At 45.0% G+C, this 13,755-nt stretch overlaps 1 pseudogene across 1 annotated transcript; it reads left to right on the forward strand.

The window, feature by feature from the left end:
- Positions 1-3,329: 3,329 nt before the first annotated feature.
- LOC308559782 (heterogeneous nuclear ribonucleoprotein A1 pseudogene) lies at positions 3,330-13,218 on the forward strand (annotated as a pseudogene). Its single transcript has 2 exons — positions 3,330-3,565; positions 12,481-13,218. The product of its transcript is annotated as a heterogeneous nuclear ribonucleoprotein A1 pseudogene (transcript).
- Positions 13,219-13,755: the final 537 nt, after the last annotated feature.

A 13,755-nucleotide genomic window follows, 5' to 3' on the forward strand; every position in this document is an offset into this window, starting at 1 on the left:
TACTGTTTCCACAGCAAATGAGAAGGGGAAGGAAGCTTTTAAAAGAAGCCACACAGACAAACTCAAAATCAAAACGTGACCACCGACAGCGACAGAGGGGGCGAGAAACCAAAACAACAGCAGTGAGGGAAAAAACCCCTTTAAAAATAAAAGAATATTGGGGTTCTATCTACTCTACGGAACAGTGAAAGAGCCGAGGTTCACAGCCAGAAGGAATTGTTAAAATGGCGTTTAGAGTACTCTTCAGAAGGCAAGGAAATGAATAATTTATTTTATGCTATTATGTCCTCTTATGCAGTATTGACTCAGCACGATTATTCTTTTTATGTAATATATTTTAGAGCAGTTTCCCAATAAATAGGTTTAAAACGATGAGAAAAGTAGATTCTGAAAGCCCTGGGGAACCTCACTCTCTAAACAGTGCTCCATGGGGCTCAGTGTCTTGCAGGCTGGGGAGCCAGAGTGGACGGTGCCCCTACTTCCCTACACAAGGGGGCGACGTGGGCCAGCCTCCGCCTGGGGTCAGGCCAGCGGCGCTCCTCTGCGGCGCACTCGGACAGTCACTAGCTGTCCTCCTACAGTGACGGGTTCAGCAGCGTAGGCAAGTGCTGAGACATTTACCCACCCTCCTAGAAATCTGCCAGAAATGTTAGAGGTGAGCTAGAATGGAAGGAGCAAGAAAACATTCCTTTTCCAGGAGGAAAAGAATTTGAGGACTTTTTCTACAAAAGTTCTGTAAACTAGCACGTCATTCATTTCTTGTTAGGTTGTCTAATTAGTAAACAGTATTAGCCCAGCTGTGGCATCAGCTAACTTGGATATTTCTGTGTGTGTGTGTGTGTGTGTGTGTGTTTGCATTTGAAATTAGCTTTGAATAGAGAAATGTTTTTGCTTTGTGAATCTTATAGTGTAATGTGCCAACCCTTATAATCTCTGATTTTATTACTGTTATTAAATTACCACTTCATTTTGTCCATTCATTGTCATTTCTCCCTCTGCTTTTTTGCTTGTTTGTTTCACATGCTGTGGTAGACAGAATAAGGGCTTCCAGAAGATGTGCATGTCTTAATCCCAAGAACCTGTGAATATGTTATGCTACCGGGCAAGGGGAATTAAAGTTGCTAGTCAGCTGGCTTTAAAATAAGGAGATTATCTTGGATTATCCAGTTGGTCAAATGTAATCACAAGGGTCCTTAAATGAGTAAGACACAGGCATAAAAGTTAGGAACAGAGAAATGGCATTGTAAGAAAGATCTGCCATTGATGGCTTTGAACACGGGAAGGAGTCATAAACTAAGGAAGGTGGCAGCCTCCAGAAGTTGGAAAAGGCAAGACAGTGGTTCTCTCCTAGAGCTCCAGAAAGGAATGCCACCCTGCCACACCTTGATTAGCCCAACGAGGCCCATTTTGAACTTAAGGCTTCCAGAACTTTAGGATAACAAATTTGTGTTGTTTTACAAATAGCATTTAGCACTGAGGTGGGTACCCAAGGCACTCAATAAGAGATAGCTATTATTATGGAAACCAGTAATTGGAAAACTGCTATTTAGGTTACTATATAGCAAAACTATCATCCAAAATAATACTCTCTGTTCCTGTGCTCTTCCACTCCTTCCCATGGCCTTAAATATTCCTAGTATTATTTTCTGAACTACAGGCCAACTTCTGATACCAAGAATTCTAACATATCACCTAATATTTTTTTGCTTTGTATTTTCTAATATCTAGATTTCATATGGTGAAAACTTGAAAACCTTTTCGTTGCCGTTCCACCTATTTTACTTGCCCATGTTGGATTTAACTCTGTGTCCACATTTTTGCTTTTCCTCTTTTTTTCTCTCCTTTCTTCCTTCCTTCTGATCTTCATTCCTTTGCTTCCTTCCTCCTTTCCTCCCTTATATTCAGGATACCTCCAAACTGTATTTCATGAAATTCCCATAGCATGAAGGACTAGATCTGTGGAAGAGCAGCTCTGACAAGGCACCGTCAAAGCCGGCACTGACCTTCCTCTGGCTTCCACATGAATGATTATCTACTGTGCCACCCAGAGGGTGCCACTGCTCCTATCACTGCTTCCATGCTCATCGCTGCCTAAAATGTGCATCCTCCCAGGACACTGAATATTAATTTCAGCTTGCACACATTTGATATTTTTTAACCCACACTTTCTTGGTCAGTGCTGCTGTAAACTTATTACCTCCACCTTTTTTATTGCTTACTCATTTCAGGTCTTTAAAGAAGACACCAAACAATCAAAATCCAATCTAGTCTTGCAAAATACCTCAATAATATAAGATGGTATTGCTTTAGGGTCAAGTCCTGGCCACCACGGAAACTGTTCCAGGCAAAGCCAACAATTTCTTCCTTGACTGTATCCATGTGTTTCTTTGGCACCAAGCTGCAGGGGAAATTGAGTTATCTAGATCGTCTCCAATAAAGAAAATTGTCACTTTCTGAAAATGTTAAAGCACGTGAACTCTCTTAGTACTTAAGTATATTATTAATATTTTCTTTCTAGAGAAGAAAAAGTACCAGTGATATTGATGCTAGTGTTAATATTAACAGCTTATTATTATGAGGTTTGGGGAGCTGGGAGAGAATCCCTTCTCAGGCATATTTGGTGAGGCTCTTAGAAGAACAAGGGTGGGAGCAGGGAGCACCATGAGCTTGTAGTGGGGACAGATTTGTGCTCAGCATCCTTGGCTCTCCTGGGGAGTGGGTGCATCACCGTGCATATCCATTTTCACAGGGCAAGATGGCCTAATGGTTAAGTACTCAGGCTTTGGAGGCCGATACAACTGGCTTCAAGAGCCAGCTCCATCATTTGCCAGTTGCGTGACCTTGTATAAGTCACTTAACTTGACCAAGCCTTGGTTTCTTCACCTGCTAAATTGGGACGGTGATGGTGCCTTTCCTTTAGGGTTGTTGTGAGGAGCGAGTGAGAGAATACATGGGAAACACTTAGCACACTGTCAGGCACATGACAAACTCGGTAAATGTTTGGTATTGTTACGACTGTTTTACTATTACTATTATTATTTCATTCTGTAACTTAATAATTCCAATCAGTCATGTGATCCTTGACTTCAGCGCCTGGCTCTAACATGGGAAGCCATTATTTCCAGTGTTTTTATGTTTGTTTGACTCTAAGGAGGGTAAGTCGTCCTCTCCTTTTTCCCCTCTTTCTCTGGTCCATTTAAATCCAGTAAAACCTCTTGCCTAATGTAGGTTTCCCTCTAAGCCATAGAGACGGCAGAGGAAAGTGATTGCTCACTCCTGCCATTTGAAATAGGGATTTGGACACAGCGGAGCCCTGCTGTATGCAAGAGATGTTCGAGAACTCGCAGGGGCTTGCCTGCTTGGGTTTGGAGGACTCGGCGCTCTTGGTCTCTCTAGGGGTAGAGCCTAGGAAGTCTGCTGAGGCTGTTTTTGGCCTGGTGCTGGGGGACTCCGCATACATCTGCGTCGCCTTCCTGGAGGCCTGTTCCTCCCAGTTGGTCACAGGCTGGGATGTGAGGGCAGCACTGTCTCAGCCCCTCCCTGGCCTCTGGCGGCTGCATGGAGGGTGGGAGAAGTGAATGGCAGCCTCTGGCTGACACTGAGAGGCGACAAGGAAAGGGAAGCCTGACAGCAGATACGGGCAAGGTCAGTACCGTGTCTGCAGGGATCAGGTCGGAATGTGTGCGTCGGGATCGTTCTGGCTTAAGTTATCTGTGATTGCTTCATCACTTGTCTATTTTTGTAAATGTATATTTTTTGCTTACAGAGTGCTTTCACATTGAGTAGAAAAACTGCCTTTTCCTCCCTATGACTTTCCTTTACTCTCACAAGACTATCACATTCACAACACTTCTGACACTTCTGGTCACCAGTGTGTGGGTTCCCCCCAAAGGGAAAAAGTTCTATAATTCAACTCAATTCTGACACTATCTACCTGAAGATGGTGTCAGATCCCACAGGTGAAGGGCTCAGTCTCATGAGACTACACCCACTTAACAAGTAGTAGGTCCCCAAGTTCCCCACAACTTCTGTACTACTTGGCTGTAAATTGAAGGTTCTCACCACCCCTTCCTCAGGCGTGGACTAATTTGCTAGAGTGGCTCACAGAACTCAGGGAAACACATTTACCATTTTATCAAAGGGTATGATAAAGTATACGGATGAAGAGACACATGGGGCCAGGTCTGGGAGGGTCCAAGCCTAGGAGCTGGGGTGCCTCACACTCCTGGCACATGGATGTTACCAGCCTGGAAGCTCTCCAACCCTGTACTACTGGGATTTTATGAAGGCTTCATCACATAGGCACGACCAATTATTAACTCCATTTCCAGTCCTCCCTTCTCAAGAGAATGGGGGATATAGCTGAAAGTTCCAAGCTTCTCATCATGGCTTGGTCTCTGGTGACCAGCCCCCATCCAGGAGCCCACTCCAAGTTGCCTCATTAGACCAAAAGACACTCCGGTCACCCAGGAGATTGCAAGGGTTTCAGGAGCTCTGTGCCAGTAACTGGGGGCAGAGACCAATATATTATACATTCTGTTATTTCACACAAATACACCGGCTGGCATGGTCCTCAAGACAATTTGGTGTTTGTTTTTTTTTAAGATTTTAAATTGACTTTTAGAGAGAAAAGAAGGGAGAGAGAAACATCCATTGGCTGCCTCCTGCACGCCCCCTGCTGGGGATCAAGCCTGCAACCTGGGCATGTGCTCTGACCAGGAATAGAACCAGCAACATTTTGGTGCATGGGATGACGCCCAGCCACACTGGTCAAGGCTCAAAACAATTTTTTGAGGCAGGTAGGGGAGGTCTTGTTCCTGTTTTTCAGAGAAGAAAACATAAGCATCGATGAGAAAGAAACACCATCAATCAACTGCCTCCTGCATGTCCCTACTGGGAATCGAGCCCTCAACCCGGGCATGTGCCCTGACAGGGAATTGAACCGAGACCTCTTGGTTCCTGGGTCTATGCTCAACCACTAAGCAACACCAACTGGGCCCCAGTAAATCTTTTAATAAGTGGCAATGCAGTTCCTGGTTCCCGGTCACACTGTTTAGAATGTTTTGATAGGCTGAACTTATTCCTAGGTCAGGACCCAAGGTATAACTTGAGGCCCACTGGGACAATCTCCAGGCACCAAATTACTTCTACTTTTCTGCATTATTTTCTGAAATTCCATCATTTTGAATTGTGCATTTGATTTAGCCCATACCTCTCCAAGCCCTCTATTACAAAATGCAAAGTCTCCCTAGTAGGGGTAGGGAAATCATAAATAGTAAATCAGTTTGTCAAATTAATTTCTCTCTTGACAGCCAGCTGAGGCCAGGGCAGTTAGGGATGGAAATGCTGGTGGCAGATAGAGAGAGAGAACCTCTGGGGTTTGAAGCACTATCTGAGAATTGCAGGCCTAGGAGGGTATATTGGTATTCTGTTGCCGTATAAGCAATTGCCCCAACCTTAGTAACTTAAAACGCACATTTATGATCTCACAGTTTCTGTAGTTCAGGAGTCTGGGCATGGCTTAGCTGTGTCCTCTGCTCAAGGTCTCAGACAGCTGCCATCGAAATGCTGCTGGGCTGCATTCCGTTTTGGAACTTGGGATTTCCTTCCAAGCTCACATGGCAGTTGGCAGGATTCAGTTCCTTGGGGTTATAGGACCGAAGCCCTCAGCCCGGGAGGCCATGTGCCATTTCCTGCCACATGGCCCTCTCCGTAGGCAGTTCACATCATAGCGACTTGCTTCTGCAAGGCCAGCCACAGATTTTCTCTCTCGAGTCTCTAAGAGGCAGTGTTGCATAGCATGATGTGTCACGGGACTGACATTTTGAGATGTCACCTGGAAATCTAGATATTTCAGTGAAGCTGGGCCCACATTCTCACTGGGAAAGAGCTATGGGAGCTGAGTAGAAGCAGTTGCTGAGAAGATTGGACAGGGAAGGACTCCTTAGCTTCCCAGAGTCCCTGCCTTCCACGGAGGCCACATATGCACTGCCACATATGGGTATTTGAGTTTGTGACCCAGGATTATGTTCTTGAAGAAACTGAGAAATAGAATAGGAGGCTGTGATTGATGATAGAAGGTGGGACTGAAGCAAATGTGGCCCCATACCCTCTCTTTTGTCTAATTATAACATAAAAGAAGGAGGGATTGAATAGATCTGACTCACACTCACCTTTGTGGATTTAAGCCTGTAGTTTTTTCTCTCTGAACCTCAGTTTCCTCATCTGGAAAGCCTCCCTTCTTCCAGAGCTTCTGACTCAAATAGGCTGGGGTCAGGGCCTAAGAATCTGGAATTTGGCAAGCACCCAAGGTGACTCCTAATGACCAGGCAATTTTGGATGATAGGTCCATTCAAAACTGGACATTAGCCAGCAGCTATGGGCTCAGGAAATAAGAGCCAGTTCTTGGGGAAAGGCACTGATGACGGGCTCATCTAAGCATGCTAGAATTCAGGGAAGTATTTCTGTTTCAGAAGAAATATTCTCAGGGAGAAAATATTAGGAAGTTAATAATCTGGGAAACTGAGTCAGAAATGAAACCATATAGACTGGACCACTATGGTGGAGTAGGGGAAGTATGTATCTAGTATTCTGGGTTCCCTCATCCTTCCACCTCCTTCCCAGCCTCCAAAAGCTGGATTTCTATAGTTTGTGAGCTGCTGATGGGCCCCAGTCAGGGTGTGTGCGGGAGGCAACCAATCGATGTGTCTCTCTCACATCGATGTTTCTCTCTCTCTGTCTCTCTCCCTTCTACTCTCTCTGAAAAGCAATGGAAAAAATATTCTCAGGTTAGGATTAAAAAAATAAAAGTAAAATGCAAAGCTACCAGTTTTTATTAAAAAAAGAAACTCTTTTGGTTTCTGAATTTCAGATTCTAGAACACATTTTCCCAATCAAGGGGACTTTCTAGTAAGTTATAAGTGTGGAAAGCCTCATTGTAGGCAAACTTGGGTTTTATCATTACACTATATGTTTGAACATGGAAGAGAATTTTGAGTAGTCCAAGTGCTCATTATTTTAAAGAAAGCTGTATAAACAAAGGACACACGTATAAACAACGAAGCACCGAAGGACACATGTGCTTTGTGAAGCCCTGCCTAGGGTAAGAATTTGCTTTCCCTGAAATATAGTTTGGTCAACTGGCTCATATATTTTTGGTCCTATCTCTTTTTAACACACAACATTGGTTTGGTTTAATAACCCAGGAGAGCCTTTAAATATTTCATAGCTGATAGTCCTGATGAGAACTTAACTCGTACCAAAGTTATTTTTTATTTATGGGCTTCTGGGACATCCACAGTGCTCCATGAAGCATGGAAAAGACAAGTTTATGCTCTAGGCCTTCTTAGTGAGTGCTTAGCATTTAGATAGCAGTGACAGGGACGAGCATGAGTGGCTCTGTGAGTTATTTGGAATGATAACCTCCTGGTAGGAATGACATGATGTCCTGCTTAGGGGAGAATGGTTATACAGGGTATGGTCACCAGTCACTGCATTTGGAGTCATTTTTCTAGAAGTAGTGATGGGCATTTAAGGGACAGAAGGATTGGGGAAGATAGATGGGGAAAAGAAAGGAATTTGAAATGAGGCAAACAGCATGACCAAGGCACAGAGGTGCTGTATCTTGTGTATTTATAGGACATATGTGGAGGAATAGAATGAAATGAGGCTGAGGGGTGTGGTAGGGCTGGATTATGAAGGATCTGGAGAGACAGGCTTGGAATTCTAGTAAATGGAAATAGAAAGATTTCTGTTGAAGGTTTCTGAGTGGAGGAATGGCATAATAGTAATTTTTTGTTGAAGGATTACCATATGCAAGTACCAATATGAATGATCTTACATGCCTTGGCTCACAGCAACCCTGTAACTATTTTTAGCATCTCACTTTTTAGATAAAGAAACTGGGCACAGAAAAGTTCTGAGAGGATTTGAACCCAGGCTATTCAGCTCTAGAGCCAATATACTTAATCGGCCACCTGTCTGGTACCCCTCAACATGATGAGCGTATTTAAGGAAGGCTAGTCTGGGGGTGATGCTCAGGGGTGATTGGAAGGAAAAAAGGCCTGGTGATAAGAAACCTATTAGGGGGCTATGGCAATAATTCTAGGCATACCAGGAGCCGTTTTAATCTTCGCCTTCTCATCACTGATTTTATCCATCCCTTCTCGTCCTATGCTAATTCCAGGCCCCATTATTTCTGCCTCCTACCTGGCCCCCCTGCAATCCATTTGCCACCCTATAGCCAGAGGATCTTGGTAAAGAACTAGCTGGAGCATGTCAGTCCCTTGATTAAACCTTCTGTGTAAAGTCCAAACTCAGGTTACGAGGTCCTTCCTGGCCCCTCTCCAGCCCCATTTCTGGGCACCTGAGTCCTTTCACACCAGTAAATGTTAGCTGTTATTATTATTACACTGTCACAACCCACTTATTAAACCACTGTATTTGTTGAATGAAGAAAGTCAGTGAGTAGAATAGAGATTAAGAGATGGATATGATTAATAGGCAGATGTCTGTTTTAACACTTCCTCCCCACCTCTAGGCCTGAGGTAAAGAAACCCATTCCTAGGCCTTGGCAGTCTTTCCTTCTAGAACCTGTCCAGCAAGTATTCTTACTCTTAGGCTGCCCTTGGAGGGTCAGTTTCCCAGCCTCTGTCTGGCGCATCCTCATCGGCTTCTAGCTTTGCTGCCTGGAATCCCTGAGCCTGGCCACATTCACCGCAGCCCAGAGCCAGGAAGCCAACCTGAGACCTTCACTGGTCTGCAGCCTTGGGAAGAGAGTTCAGATCATGGAGAGGGGGATTCAAAGATGAACAGATGTTTCAGGGTGGCTGACTCAGAGAATGACTAAGAGAAGAAATCTGGAGGAGGCAAAGAGGGAGGACAGTGGCCGGGACGTTGAAGGGAAGGGGGAGCTCTGGAGGCAGCAAGAACAGACTTCAATCCCAGTGCCTGACCTCAGGCTCCCTCCCCTACTGTTCCCAGCTTCAGCTCACTCTCCCTGGGGTGAGGCCAATCACAGCATCTGCTTTATAGGAGTATCATGAGGGTCAAAGGAAAAATCAGTCTCAGGCACTGAGCATAGTGGCTCATGGCAGGAAGCACCCCTCAGAGTCAGCTGTCATTCATTTAAGTGAGAAGTGACCGCAAAAGGGTACGCCCCATACCACCGACTCTCACATTTTTGGTGTCAGGAGGGCTCCTTTACACTCTTAAATATTATTGAGTACCCCAAAGAACTTTCATTGGTATGTTTCTCTAGTGATACCACATTATAAAATAAAATAAATATTTAGAAATATTTGTCAATTCATAGCGGAACAGTATAAACCCATTATATGTTGACACATTTTCTAGTTGTAGAATTCTATTGTATGAACCTATCATAATTTATCTCTTCATTCTCCTGAGGATGGACTAGCAGGGTGATAGATAGTGTATGGACATCTTCAACTTTGAAGAGGAGTTTGGCCATGTCTAAGGAAGTGGTTGCACCATAAAGTGAGAAATCATCATTTCCCCCCCTAAAGTATTTGGAAGAGTGGCATTGGTTTATGTTTACTGTAGATCTCCTTAATGTCTGCTTAATTGAAGACAGCTGGGTGGCCATACAGTCTGTCGCAGCATCAGGCTGGGTAGCCGCTGAAAAATGGGACTGTACATGTGTGACGAGAAAATCAGAGTTAAACAGGCAAATAATGTCTGGGTGCTATGGTGAAATAGTTGAGACCTCAGTGACCGCCTGAAGGAGTCTCAGGGATCCTTCGGGGGTCCTCAGACTACACTTTGAGAACCACCAACCTGTAAGATCATTTTGAGAAAACAGCAACAAACAAACAAAGCTTTTTCAATCTGTGAATAATGGTCATGCCCCAAATGAGACTGCATTTCACCTCCATCACATGAGCAAAATGTAGTCTGACAATATCAAGTGTTTCTGAGGATGCGACAGCGGGAGCTCCCGACCTCTGCAGCAGGAGCGTAATAAATTGGTTCAACCGCTTTGTTAGATGCAACCCGAGTTCTCTTTCAAGTTAAAAATGCTCACACTCTACCATGAGCTATTCCGAACCTCAGGAGAATTAGGGAACAAGTTATGATAGCTTATATAATAGAGTGCTACGATGAAGTATTACAGTGAATAGGAACAGTAGTAGAATGCATAGTAAGAATTCGCTAGTGCCATGTTAATAGGAGTAAATCTCAAAAACAGTGTTGAGCAAAAATGGAGTAAAAGGGGTGGAAGCCCAGTGTAGCATTTATGTAAAGTTTGAAAATGTGCCAAACGAAAGTCTATGTTGCTGATGGGCGCACATATAGTTTGAAAATATATACAGTCATGCCTGGGATGAGAAACGCCAAATTTAGGACAGTGGTCACCCCTGAAGAATGAGGACAGGTAATGAAGTTGCAGAGGCATTTTGGGGGGCTTTAACTATATCTGTAATGTTTTATCTATCTATGTTTATAATCTGAATTTAAAAACCTAGTTAAGTTCTGTTTAAGTACGTATTTATCTGAGAAATAGGATATGCAAGAAAACAAGGCCATATAAAAATTAAAACTGCAAAAAGCCTGTGGGCAGCCTGGCTGACATGGCTCAGTGGTTGAGCATCTGTCTAGGATCCAGGAGATCTCGGTTCATTTCTCAGTCAGGGAACATGCCCAGGTTGTGGGCTCGATCCCCAGTCGGGGGTGTGCAGGAAGCAGCTGATCAATGACCCTCTCTCATCATTGATGTTTTTCCCTCTCTCCCCCTCCCCCTCGCTTCCTCTCTCTGAAATCAATAAAGACATATTTAAAAATAAAAAGCCTGTGGGCAATGACTCCCAGCTCCTTCAGGCACACTGACTGTACACACAAGGTCCAGTTAGGAGCAGCTGGGTTCCAAATACTTGTTTGTAATTGATTCTTTGGCACTTAGTATGGATTTTCTGAATGAGACGTTGAAGCACATTGCTTAAAGGCCTAGGCTAGGCTTGTCTGCTCAGCTCACAGAAACCCATTAACTTCACCCCCTGCCTGACCAATGGAAAGAGATCAGCAGGGTTGAAAAATTTGACCCATGGAAAGTTTGTTCTGACTTAGAGAGCCAGGAACAGATCCTCTCCTTGGCAGCCTTGCCCTGGCCCTCTCTGACCTCCCTTTCCAGCCAGGTTTTGGGATCGGGACTCACATTTCTGAGTCAGTCAACGTTGGCGGGGATAGGATCCCAGTCTGTCAGGACAGCCTGGGACATGTGTTTCTGTGGGTGGATGGTCTGGGAATTTGGGGCCAGGAGATGTGGGGTGGAGGGCGAGCCTGCCAGCCCAAATCTCTGAATTGGAACCACTCTTGATTTTTGGCCAGCTTTAGAGTCATCCCTTACTGATCTTTGCTGAGAACTCTTTTACTTCTCCATTTTCTGCCTCCCTGGTTGTGTTTTTTGTGTTTGGTTTTTAATCCTAACCCAAAGATATTTTTTTCCATTGCTTTTCAGGAAGAGCTGGAGGGAGGAAGGAAGGGAGACGGGGGTGGGGGGGGAGAGAAACATGATGTGAGAGAGACACAATGATTGGTTGCCTCCCACGTGCGCCTGGACAGGGCCCAGGGCCCAGGGCCCAAGTCTGCAACAGAGGTATCTGCCCTTGGCCGGAAATGAACCTGGGACCCTTCAGTTCTTGGGCTGATGCTCTAACCACTGAGAAAAACTGTCTAGGGCCCTGGTTGTGTTTGACCTAAGTTCCTCTCTCCTCTTTCACTGTAGAGAAAGGCCACAGTCCCACGGGCCTGCTGGGCCTGCCACGCAGTAGGCACGCAGCCATCAGTGACTCCAGAATCCCCTTACAGGCAGGGTGTAGAGGTCCCCGTTTGGCTGGAAGGGAGGATTTGAAGATGTGTTTATCTAGCATTTTATACAAGACGGAGGCAACGTTGTCCCTGATGGAGAAACGGAGGTTGAGAGATACCTGTCCCTCCTCTCCCCTGCCCCCCCTCCTCTGCTGCCCCCCAACCTCCCAGTTTTCCTACTAAACCAAACAAGAGTTGATTCTCTTTCTTCCCCTTTTCCACTCTTCTCAGTGCCTGACGTGAGCACTCAGCTTTGGGATTTGGGGGGGGGGGGGAGGGTGTGGCAGAGCAGCTACTAAAAATAAAAGGTAAGAGGAAAGTTAAGAATTTTAAGAATTCTCTGAGTCTCCAGTAAGCGCTGGTCCTGATGTTCATTGAAATACAGGGCTCTTCTGCTGGTGGAGGCCGCCGAGTAAGCATCGTGGAAGCGCCACCACAGTCTCATGTCTAAGTCAGTCTCCCAAGGAGCCCAGACAGCTGCAGAAGCTCTTTACTGAAGGTTGGAGCTTTGGAACACGGGTGAGTCTGAGGAGCCAGGCTGGGTAATGGGGAGGCTTGAAGAGTGTGGCGATAGAGATCCAAACACCAAGTGCTCAGAGGCTTGGGCTTGTCACAATGTCCCCGGGGAGGAGCTGGATGCAGCTGTGAATGCAGGGCCCCAGGAGGCGAGTGGAAGAGCTGGGGCATCAGAGAGGCCGTCTTGAGAAGCTTCTCGAAGACCTGGTGCCCACTGAGCTGTGAAAAAGGTTTTTGTCAGTGGTATTGAAGAAGACACTGAAGAACATCACCTAGGAGGTTATTTTGAACTATGGGAAAATGAAGTGATTGAAATCGTGACTGACCGAGGCAGTGGCAAAAAAGAGAGGCTTTGCTTTTGTAACCTTTCATGACCATGACTCTGTAGACAATTTTCATTCAGAAGTACCATACTATGAATGGCCACAACTGCGAGGTAAGGAAAGGCCTATCTAAGCAAGAGATGGCTAGAGTTTCGTCGGGCCAAAGAGGTCAAAGTGGTGCTGGAAAATTTTGGAGGTGATAGTGGAGGTGGTTTTGGTGGGAATGACAACTTTGGCCATGGCGGGGACTTCAGTGGTCGAGGTGGCTTTGGTGGCAGTTGTGGTGGCGGTGGATATGGTGGCAATGGGAATGGCTATAATGGATTTGATAATGATGGAAGCAATTTTCAAGATGGAGGAAGCTGCAATGATTTTGGCAATTACAACACTCAGTCTTCAAATTTTGGACCCATGAAAGGAGGAAACTTTGGAGGCAGAAGCTCTGGCCCCTATGGTGGTGGAGGCCAATACTTTGGCAAACCACAAAACCAAGGTGGCTCTGGCGGTTCCAGCAGCAGCAGTAGCTATGGCAGTGGCAGAACGTTTTAATTACTGCCAGAAACAAAGTTCAGCAGGAGGAGAGCCAGAGAAGTGACAGGGAAGCTGCAGGTCACAACAGATTTGTGAACTCAGCCAGAGTGACGGCAGGGCCTAGCTGCTACAAAGAAGACATGTTTTAGACAATACTCGTGTGAATGGGCACTGTATTTGTGACTAATTATGTAACAGGTTATTTTAGTTTTTGGTCTGTGGAAAGTGTAAAGCATTCCAACAAAAGATTTTCATGTAGATTTTTTTTTGCACCCTTCCTGTTGATTGCTAAATGTAATAGTCTGATCATGACACTGAATAAATGTGTCTTAAAAAGGAAAGAAAGAAACATAGGTCCAATTCATTAAAAGTACATTTTAAATTACAAGTTTTTAAGAACAATAATAACAACATACTTTAAAAAAGACACTGCTCATCATTCCAGCCCAAATGCTTTCATTTCTGGACATTCCTTTTTGGTCTTTATTACACTGATATGCTGATTCAGCTGTAGATTATCAGGGCATGTGCTTTTAATCTCCCTGTTCTCACTACACAT

This window comes from Miniopterus schreibersii (genome assembly GCF_964146895.1).
Source record: "Miniopterus schreibersii genome assembly, chromosome: 7".
Classification (NCBI taxonomy): Eukaryota; Metazoa; Chordata; class Mammalia; order Chiroptera; family Miniopteridae; genus Miniopterus; species Miniopterus schreibersii.